This window comes from Engystomops pustulosus, unplaced genomic scaffold (genome assembly GCF_040894005.1).
Source record: "Engystomops pustulosus unplaced genomic scaffold, aEngPut4.maternal MAT_SCAFFOLD_629, whole genome shotgun sequence".
Taxonomy (NCBI): Eukaryota; Metazoa; Chordata; class Amphibia; order Anura; family Leptodactylidae; genus Engystomops; species Engystomops pustulosus.
In genome coordinates this window covers 12,501-22,357 of record NW_027285508.1, presented here as the reverse complement: position 1 = coordinate 22,357, position 9,857 = coordinate 12,501, and positions in this window count along the sequence as shown.

The window sequence follows — 9,857 nt, the reverse complement described above, 5'->3', positions numbered from 1 at the left end:
TCTAAGTGTGGGAGAACCGAGGACCCGCCCGGTGGCACTCTGCCTCTCGCTGCCGCCCTCCTGGAAGCGTCCTCGGTCACTGTGTGTGCGGCAGATATCAGAGCTCCGGAAAGGTGAAAAAGAACCGGTAAGAGGGCGAATCCGGCAGCTCCCTGCCGGGCGAGGACCACCGCGAGCGGCGGGGACGTCAGACGGGAGACGCGCGGCGGACCTTCCGTCGGAGTGCCTGGGATTTTGACCTCGGAGAAGTTCGAAAAAATTATGCGGTCGGAGCTGTCTGCCCCGGCCGGGGAAGGCTCACCGCCGGCGGCTGCCAACCCCTGGCTTGCCCGCTGGATGCCCTTTCGGAGGCTGCTGAAAAAGAACTGTCAGGCGGGCACCTCTCGGAAGAACCGCAGACCAAAACGACCGGTAAAAATTTTGGGCGATCCGACACGTAGTGCACCTTCGGCGGCAGAGAAAAGCAGCAAAAATACCGGTCAGAGAAGGGGAGTTTTGGTCGACTCTGCCAGGTTTTTGCACTAAGTCAGATCCGTAATGCCAGCGGGACTGAGTCGCTTTTGCGTGCCGTGGTCCTGGAGGCCTGCTCGGACAGAGCGGTCCTTCGGGTCCCGCGGGAAGGGGCATTTCATGTTCCTCTGCGGGAGGTGATCCATTTTCTGCGGGAAATGGCGAGCCCCTTCGGCTACAAGAGTGTGTAGGTCCCGCTCAACAGTCTACGTCCTTAACCATCGGGGACTTTGTAGATTTTGCCCAAAATCGCTCTCCGCAGAACAGAGCGTGAGGTCTCCGCGGCGGAGGCCGGAAAAGGTGCGAGGTGAGCGGCATGGTATGACTGGGCTCGTGCCGCTCACTGCTACCCGGAGCGTGGCGCCCTCCGGGTAAAAAGCTAGCCGGGGCGAGTAGGTGGGTTGACGGGCGCATAAGCAACGCCGTCCCCGCCGTACAAGGTGCCGGTGGCCTGGCGAACCACCGGCGTAAGGCTAGCCAGGGCGTACCGCGGGGCAGAGGGCGCATAAGCCACGCTCTCTCTCCATCCCACCAGCACAAGCGAAAAATTTTCAAAGTGTGGGAGAACCGGCTTCCCGACCGGTGGCACTCTGCCTCTCTCTGCCGCCCTCCTGGAAGCGTCCTCGGTCACTCGGAGTACGGCAGATTTAAGAGCTCCGGAATGGTGAAAAAGAACCGGAGAGAGGGCGACTCCGGCTTCTCTCTGCCGGGCGAGGACCACCGCAGGCGGCGGGGACCTCTGACAGGAGGCGGCGCTGCGGGCAGGCTTTCTAAGTGCCTGGGCTTTTGGCCTCGGCGAAAGTCGAAAAAATTATGCGGTCGGAGCTTTCTGCCCCGGCCGGGGAAGGCTCACCGCCGGCGGCTGCCAACCCCTGGCTTGCCCGCTGGATGCCCTTTCGGAGGCTGCTGAAAAAGAACTGTCAGGCGGGCACCTCTCGGAAGAACCGCAGACCAAAACGACCGGTAAAAATTTTGGGCGATCCGACCCGTAGTGCACCTTCGGCGGCAGAGAAAAGCAACAAAAATACCGGTCAGAGAAGGGGAGTTTTGGTCGACTCTGCCAGGTTTTTGCACTAAGTCAGATCCGTAATGCCAGCGGGACTGAGTCGCTTTTGCGTGCCGTGGTCCTGGAGGCCTGCTCGGACAGAGCGGTCCTTCGGGTCCCGCGGGAAGGGGCATTTCATGTTCCTCTGCGGGAGGTGATCCATTTTCTGCGGGAAATGGCGAGCCCCTTCGGCTACAAGAGTGTGTAGGTCCCGCTCAACAGTCTACGTCCTTAACCATCGGGGACTTTGTAGATTTTGCCCAAAATCGCTCTCCGCAGAACAGAGCGTGAGGTCTCCGCGGCGGAGGCCGGAAAAGGTGCGAGGTGAGCGGCATGGTATGACTGGGCTCGTGCCGCTCACTGCTACCCGGAGCGTGGCGCCCTCCGGGTAAAAGGCTAGCCGGGGCGAGTAGGTGGGATGACGGGCGCATAAGCAACGCCGTCCCCGCCGTACAAGGTGCCGGTGGCCTGGCGAACCACCGGCGTAAGGCTAGCCAGGGCGTACCGCGGGGCAGAGGGCGCATAAGCCACGCTCTCTCTCCATCCCACCAGCACAAGCGAAATATTTTCAAAGTGTGGGAGAACCGGCTTCCCGACCGGTGGCACTCTGCCTCTCGCTGCCGCCCTCCTGGAAGCGTCCTCGGTCACTCGGAGTACGGCAGATTTAAGAGCTCCGGAATGGTGAAAAAGAACCGGAGAGAGGGCGACTCCGGCTTCTCTCTGCCGGGCGAGGACCACCGCAGGCGGCGGGGACGTCTGACAGGAGACGGCGCTGCGGGCAGGCTTTAAAAGTGCATGGGGTTTTGGCCTCGGCAAAAGTCGAAAAAATTATGCGGTCGGAGCTGTCTGCCCCGGCCGGGGAAGGCTCACCGCCGGCGGCTGCCAACCCCTGGCTTGCCCGCTGGATGGCCTTTCGGAGGCTTCTGAAAAAGAACTGTCAGGCGGGCACCTCTCGGAAGAACCGCAGACCAAAACGACCGGTAAAAATTTTGGGCGATCCGACCCGTAGTGCACCTTCGGCGGCAGAGAAAAGCAACAAAAATACCGGTCAGAGAAGGGGAGTTTTGGTCGACTCTGCCAGGTTTTTGCACTAAGTCAGATCCGTAATGCCAGCGGGACTGAGTCGCTTTTGCGTGCCGTGGTCCTGGAGGCCTGCTCGGACAGGGCGGTCCTTTCGGGTCCCGCGGGAAGGGGCATTTCATGTTCCTCTGCGGGAGGTGATCCATTTTCTGCGGGAAATGGCGAGCCCCTTCGGCTACAAGAGTGTGTAGGTCCCGCTCAACAGTCTACGTCCTTAACCATCGGGGACTTTGTAGATTTTGGTCAAGATCGCCCCCCGCATGTCCTAGCGGGAGGTCTCCGCGGCGGAGGCCGGAAAAGGTGCGAGGTGAGCGGCATGGTATGACTGGGCTCGTGCCGCTCACTGCTACCCGGAGCGTGGCGCCCTCCGGGTAAAAGGCTAGCCGGGGCGAGTAGGTGGGATGACGGGCGCATAAGCAACGCCGTCCCCGCCGTACAAGGTGCCGGTGGCCTGGCGAACCACCGGCGTAAGGCTAGCCAAGGGCGTACCGCGGGGCAGAGGGCGCATAAGCCACGCTCTCTCTCCATCCCACCAGCACAAGCGAAAAATTTTCAAAGTGTGGGAGAACCGGCTTCCCGACCGGTTGCACTCTGCCTCTCGCTGCCGCCGTCCTGGAAGCGTCCTCGGTCACTCGGAGTACGGCAGATTTAAGAGCTCCGGAATGGTGAAAAAGAACCGGAGAGAGGGCGACTCCGGCTTCTCTCTGCCGGGCGAGGACCACCGCAGGCGGCGGGGACGTCTGACAGGAGACGGCGCTGCGGGCAGGCTTTAAAAGTGCATGGGGTTTTGGCCTCGGAGAAAGTCGAAAAAATTATGCGGTCGGAGCTGTCTGCCCCGGCCGGGGAAGGCTCACCTCCGGCGGCTGCCAACCCCTGGCTTGCCCGCTGGATGGCCTTTCGGAGGCTGCTGAAAAAGAACTGTCAGGCGGGCACCTCTCGGAAGAACCGCAGACCAAAACGACCGGTAAAAATTTTGGGCGATCCGACCCGTAGTGCACCTTCGGCGGCAGAGAAAAGCAACAAAAATACCGGTCAGAGAAGGGGAGTTTTGGTCGACTCTGCCAGGTTTTTGCACTAAGTCAGATCCGTAATGCCAGCGGGACTGAGTCGCTCTTGCGTGCCGTGGTCCTGGAAGCCTGCTCGGACAGAGTGGTCCTTCGGGTCCCGCGGGAAGGGGCATTTCATGTTCCTCTGCGGGAGGTGATCCATTTTCTGCGGGAAATGGCGAGCCCCTTCGGCTACAAGAGTGTGTAGGTCCCGCTCAACAGTCTACGTCCTTAACCATCGGGGACTTTGTAGATTTTGCCCAAAATCGCTCTCCGCAGAACAGAGCGGGAGGTCTCCGCGGCGGAGGCCGGAAAAGGTGCGAGGTGAGCGGCATGGTATGACTGGGCTCGTGCCGCTCACTGCTACCCGGAGCGTGGCGCCCTCCGGGTAAAAGGCTAGCCGGGGCGAGTAGGTGGATTGACGGGCGCATAAGCAACGCCGTCCCCGCCGTACAAGGTGCCGGTGGCCTGGCGAACCACCGGCGTAAGGCTAGCCAAGGGCGTACCGCGGGGCAGAGGGCGCATAAGCCACGCCGTCCCCGCTGTACAAGGTGCCGGTGGCCTGGCGAACCACCGGCGTAAGGCTAGCCAAGGGCGTACCGCGGGGCAGAGGGCGCATAAGCCACGCTCTCTCTCCATCCCACCAGAACAAGCGAAAAAATTTCAAAGTGTGGGAGAACCGGCTTCCCGACCGGTGGCACTCTGCCTCTCGCTGCCGCCCTCCTGGAAGCGTCCTCGGTCACTCGGTGTCCGGCAGATTTCAGAGCTCCGGAATGGTGAAAAAGAACCGGTGAGAGGGCGAATCCGGCTTCTCTCTGCCGGGCGAGGACCACCGCAGGCGGCAAGGGACGTCTGCCAGGAGACGGCGCTGCGGGCAGGCTTTAAAAGTGCATGGGGTTTTGGCCTCGGCGAAAGTCGAAAAAATTTTGCGGTCGGAGCTGTCTGCCCCGGCCGGGGAAGGCTCACCGCCGGCGGCTGCCAACCCCTGGCTTGCCCGCTGGATGCCCTTTCGGAGGCTGCTGAAAAAGAACTGTCAGGCGGGCACCTCTCGGAAGAACCGCAGACCAAAACGACCGGTAAAAATTTTGGGCGATCCGATCCTCAGTGCACCTTCGGCGGCAGAGAAAAGCAACAAAAACACCGGTCAAAGAAGGGAGGTTTTGGTCGACTCTGCCTGGTTTTTGCACAAAGTCAGATCCGTAATGCCAGCGGGACTGAGTCGCTTTTGCGTGCCGTGGTCCTGGAGGCCTGCTCGGACAGAGCGGTCCTTCGGGTCCCGCGGGAAGGGGCATTTCATGTTCCTCTGCGGGAGGTGGTCCATTTTCTGCGGGAAATGGCGAGCCCCATCGGCTACAAGAGTGTGTAGGTCCCGCTCAACAGTCTACGTCCTTAACCATCGGGGACTTTGTAGATTTTGGCAGAAATCGCCCCCCGCAGGTCCTAGCGGGAGGTCTCCGCGGCGGAGGCCGGAGAGGGCGCGAGGTGAGCGGCATGGTATGACTGGGTTCGTGCCGCTCACTGGTACCCGGAGCGTGGCGCCCTCCGGGTAAAAGGCTAGCCGGGGCGAGTAGGTGGGTTGACGGGCGCATAAGCCACGCCGTCCCCGCCGTACAAGGTGCCGGTGGCCTGGCGAACCACCGGCGTAAGGCCAGCCAGGGCGGACCGCGGGGCAGAGGGCGCATAAGCCACGCTCTCTCTCCATCCCACCAGAACAAGCGAAAAATTTTCAAAGTGTGGGAGAACCGGCGACCCGACCGGTGGCACTCTGCCTCTCGCTGCCGCCCTCCTGGAAGCGTCCTCGGTCACTCGGTGTCCGGCAGATTTCAGAGCTCCGGAATGGTGAAAAAGAACCGGAGAGGGGGCGACTCCGGCTTCTCTCTGCCGGGCGAGGACCACCGCAGGCGGCAAGGGACGTCTGACAGGAGACGGCGCTGCGGGCAGGCTTTAAAAGTGCATGGGGTTTTGGCCTCGGCGAAAGTCGAAAAAATTTTGCGGTCGGAGCCGTCTGCCCCGGCCGGGGAAGGCTCACCGCCGGCGGCTGCCAACCCCTGGCTTGCCCGCTGGATGGCCTTTCGGAGGCTGCTGAAAAAGAACTGTCAGGCGGGCACCTCTCGGAAGAACCGCAGACCAAAACGACCGGTAAAAATTTTGGGCGATCCGACCCTCAGTGCACCTTCGGCGGCAGAGAAAAGCATCAAAAATACCGGTCAAAGAAGCGAGGTTTTGGTCGACTCTGCCAGGTTTTTGCACAAAGTGTTGGCATCGTGCGGCGTCGCGCTTTGCCGTACCGTATCCCCAATGGAGCGGCGCCCGGCGGGGTAGGCTAGCCATGTGAGGTCGAGGGCGGGAGGACGGGACGTAAGCCAGGCCGTTCTCCACAAGAAATTCCGGACGCGGAGACCCCTTCTCCGCCCTACGGTCCCCAATGGGGTGGCGCCCGGCGGGTGAGGCTAGCCATGGGAGGACGGGACGTAAGCCAGGCCGTTCTCCACAAGAAATTCCGTACGCGGAGACCCCTTCTCCGCCCTACGGTCCCCAATGGGGTGGCGCCCGGCGGGTGAGGCTAGCCATGTGAGGTCGAGGGCGGGAGGACGGGACGTAAGCCAGGCCGTTCTCCACAAGTAAATTCCGGACGCGGAGACCCCTTCTCCGCCCTACGGTCCCCAATGGGGTGGCGCCCGGCGGGTGAGGCTAGCCGTGTGAGGTCGAGGGCGGGAGGACGGGACGTAAGCCAGGCCGTTCTCCACAAGTAAATTCCGGACGCGGAGACCCCTTCTCCGCCCTACGGTCCCCAATGGGGTGGCGCCCGGCGGGTGAGGCTAGCCATGTGAGGTCGAGGGCGGGAGGACGGGACGTAAGCCAGGCCGTTCTCCACAAGTAAATTCCGGACGCGGAGACCCCTTCTCCGCCCTACGGTCCCCAATGGGGTGGCTCCCGGCGGGTGAGGCTAGCCATGTGAGGTCGAGGGCGGGAGGACGGGACGCAAGCCAGGCCGTTCTCCACAAACTCCCAGCGGTAGAGTCTCGGCTCTCCGCTCTTTTGATCGATCTGACACAGCGCGATCCGGCGGGGCAGGGCACTTTGCTCGGTCAGGGGTATTGGCCCCGGCCGGTTTATGGTAAAGCGTTCCTTAGCCTCAGTCTTGGTCGCGCATCAATCCCCCGCTCCCCGTGAGCGGCTGTGGTCCTCTGCCTAAGGTTGTGTAGCGCGGTGCCAGTGTGGTCCTCGCACGGCCCCGCTCCTGCCACAGCGGTAGGACTCTCTGCTTCGGCTGAGGTTTGCTACGAAGCGTATGGAACGGGCGTACTCCACCGTACCGTGGGTGGGGGGCGGCGGCGGCGGCGGCAGCGTCCAGCGCGGAGCTCCGGCTCCCGCGGCAGCGCCTCGCCTAGTGTCCCTCGGGCAAGTCCAATCGCCCCCCGCCCGGTCGGAGAGCGCAGACACACCTCTGTGTCCACGGTTTATTTCCGCAGCACGAAAAGGGACGGCTCCCGCCTGCTCCTCGCGGCGGCGACGAGGCTTAGACCCACCGTGGCGTATCCGCGGTAGGTATGCTCGTCGGTCGGAGGAGCGGTTGCGGTCGAGTGGTCCCCAGTGTACCCTGTTAGCGCTGCCCGCCTACGCCTGAAGAGCTGCGGACCGAGAAAAAGGTTCGCTCCGCTGCTGACGGCGAAGCGCGCGGCACGCCGCGGAAGAGGAGAGGGAGCGGTCGCCCCCGGGGCGGCTCCCCTCCGAGTCCGGCAGAAGCAGAGATTGTAGCGGAGGGGGGGGTTTCTAAATTCCCCGGGCGTGTTATCCCCAGCGGTAGCCTTTGAACTCTTCAACCGCAAGCACGATCGCACGTTCACAGCACCCGTCACTAGGAGCCGGGCCAGAGGCGGGCGGCAGACGAAACCGACATGAGCGCTTAAGGGTATTGCACCCCCGGCGCCCAGACCCTGGAAATTGAGTCTGCCCCCAAAGCCCACCCGCGTCCTCCTTGGCGCTCCCGGAGTACATGGTCGTAGATGGGCCATCGGTCGCTAATGCCAAACTGCGTCCCAGGGGTGCGTCCCCTCTGACCAACGGCAGACCCATCCCTCTCGCCAATCCGCGGATCCCCGCCAGGTCCCGAACAGGGCTCGTCCTTTAGCGTTTCAAATGCGCCCTCCCCGCCATACGAGGGGTTGAGGACCGTAGCCTTCCCTTACGAGAGGCACCAGGGGTGCGCCTGCTCGAGGGCCCGGCCGTGGGCGTAACGCTTGGGCCGCCCGGGGGAGTCGGTAGACCATGGGAGACCAACACTCGCACACGAACGTTGCCCGTGCTTTTGTGGAAGAGAGCTTCTTGCGAGGTTGTCGCTGCGGTGGCGCCCGGACAAACCCTATCCCTAAAACTTCTGGGGAATTGGCGTCTAAGCCTGCACCCTGCACGGTATCCCTGCACCCACGAAGGGGGCCGTGGAAGGCTTGGGGTCGCGCCGGCGAAACCGACCGGATGCCCGGGGTACTGAACCCCCGGGGTCCCACCCTGGAAATTGAGCCGTCCGACCCCGCCACGTCTTCCTAGTGCTCTCCTTGGCTCCCCCGCCTGTGGGCATCGTTAGGGGCTGCGGTCATCAGCGCCGGCTAAGCTTCGGCAACACGGCCGACCCACCCCTTCGGCGCCTGGGGGTGCCTGGTCCCAGTCCGGGCCGTTCCGTAGGGGCGGCTATCCCTTACATGAGGGACTCGGTGCGTCCGCTCGGGCTGCGGGGCTCCGGCTCCGACAGCCGGGGAGCTGGTTTTGACCGCGGGCCTCCACGGGAACCGGCAGGGACCGGACTAGGCGTCAAGCCGAAAATAACCCCGGCACCCTCTGCTTCCAAAGCGAGGGGACCTTTGGCCGAGCGGGGGCACCGGAAGCCGAACCGACCCCAACCCCTCTTCCTACCCCAGGGCTGGGCTGACCAATCCCCTGATCGGGTCTAAAATGGAAGAAGGGGATTCGAGGGAAGGGGCTGGCGGAAGGCAGTTGCCCGACGGAGTAGGCGAAGGCCAGGCCGTTTCCGAGTCCCGAGCAGAGGAGGGCGAACTCGGCTCTTCATCGACCGACGGCGAGGCGAGGGCGGTGGCTGCCGCGGGGAAGACTCCATTGCTCGTCAGCGCGCTAGGAGCGGGGCCGACTGGCTGCTCGGGGTATGGCATCCCCGGGGGCCCACCCTGGAAATCTTCGCTCCTCAGCCGCTGCAGGTTATAAGGTCCCGCCGCGCGTAAGCGCTCAACTCTCCGACCCACGGATGTCGAGCCCATGGTGAGCCGGCCGTTTCGTACGGGGAAAAGGGGTCCTCTGGCCCCACATCGATCGAGGGGGTTTAGATCCGCGGAGGCACGCACCGCGAGGCGAATCGCTGCTTTTCCCCAAGAGGTTAACCTTCAAACCACCGAGTAGGTTCGGGGCAGGGCCGACAGTCTGCACTGGGGTATTGCATCCCTGGTGGGGCGACCCTGGAAATCTCTGCCCCTTTCCACTCTTTCGGTTGGGCCTCTCGTCGGGGCGAGCGTAAGTCGGCAAGCAGACGTGGGAAGAGGCTTCTTACCGGTGACACTCCCTTCGTGAGAGAGGCAGGTACTCGCCCCGGACCCCGGTCCAAATCTGCGCGGGCCGGACGGCCTCGGCCCTAGCCGAAGGCCGCTCCCGCGAAGCCAGGGAGCCGAAAAAATAACCCCGACACCCTCCGCGACCTCGCGTGCTTCCAAAGCGAGGGGAACCTTTGGCCGAGCGGGGCACCCGAAGCCGAACCGACCCCAACCCCTCTTCTTACCCCAGGGCTGGGCTGACCAATCCCCTGATCGGGTCTAAAATGGAAGAAGGGGATTCGAGGGAAGGGGCTGGCGGAAGGCAGTTGCCCGACGGAGTAGGCGAAGGCCAGGCCGTTTCCAAATCCCGAGCCAGAGGAGGGCGAACGACGTTCTTCATCGACCGACGGCGAGGCTAGGGCGAGGGCGGTGGCTGCCGCGGGGAAGACTCCATTGCTTGCCAGCGTGCTAGGAGCGGGGCCGACAGGCTGCTCGGGGTATGGCATCCCCGGGGGCCCACCCTGGAAATCTTCGCTCCTCAGCCGCTGCAGGTTATAAGGTCCCGCCGCGTAAGCGCTCAACTCCCCGACCCACGGACGTCGAGCCCATGGTGAGCTGACAGTTTCGTACGGGGAAAAG